The following is a 766-nucleotide window of genomic DNA, read 5'->3' on the forward strand; positions in this document are numbered from 1 at the left end:
CAATGTCTCTTACTGAACTGCTTAGAAGGAGCAACTTTCATTTCGCCTTATTGTGTGTAAAATAAATCTTGGTTGTTCTTGCAATATCCTCAGGTGACATTATTAAGGACCTGATTTGCTTATCATATTGTATAAAACATACGACGCATGACAATTTGCCAAATAAAAGAACTTCACCTTTACGAGAAATAGCAAGAGTGATTCCTGTTTTCAAAATCATGAACTCGATATGAGACAGACAGAATTTTGCAGTCTTATAATATGACCAATACCATTATTAATAAATAGTTTAAAATTTACTTTTTTGATAAATTATATCAATAAATAATTCATGTTTTATTTTTGTAAATTACTTTATCTGTAACATATTTTCCAAATAAAACTTTCTGCGGCTCTGACTCTGGCGCCAAATTTAACATGCCATTAAGCGAAACCGTCTGTACGAGACACAAAGATATTGCGAATGACCAAATTTGAGAATTCTTTTTTTGTATAATGTATATTTGATAAACCCAAATCCTTATCTGAATATGGCAATAAAAGATAAACAATTTACTTCTAATGAAAAGTAAACAAACCAAAGAACACAGAGATATACAGGAAATTCTTTTACAAAAGATGGAATTGTCTGTAGACCTATTATCTTTTTCCATTTCACCCTTAAACGTTTACAACCAAAAACTTAAAGAGACCTTCTTTTAATTATAACAGCTTTGTTTACGAAAGTTCTCAGACAATTCTTAGACGAATTTTTTTCTGAAGTGTC

General features: G+C 30.0%; 1 protein-coding gene across 1 annotated transcript in view; it reads right to left on the minus strand.

Annotated features, from left to right (window-relative positions):
• Positions 1-229, minus strand: part of LOC119582292 (protein Spindly-like) — an 8,812-nt gene extending 8,583 nt beyond the window's left edge. Inside the window, exon 1 of the mRNA XM_037930508.1 lies at positions 178-229. The gene's annotated coding sequence lies outside the window, so the exon portion shown is untranslated. The remainder of the gene's footprint in view (positions 1-177) is intronic.
• Between the last annotated feature and the right edge of the window lie 537 nt (positions 230-766).

This window comes from Penaeus monodon, chromosome 15 (assembly GCF_015228065.2).
Source record: "Penaeus monodon isolate SGIC_2016 chromosome 15, NSTDA_Pmon_1, whole genome shotgun sequence".
NCBI lineage: Eukaryota > Metazoa > Arthropoda > Malacostraca > Decapoda > Penaeidae > Penaeus > Penaeus monodon.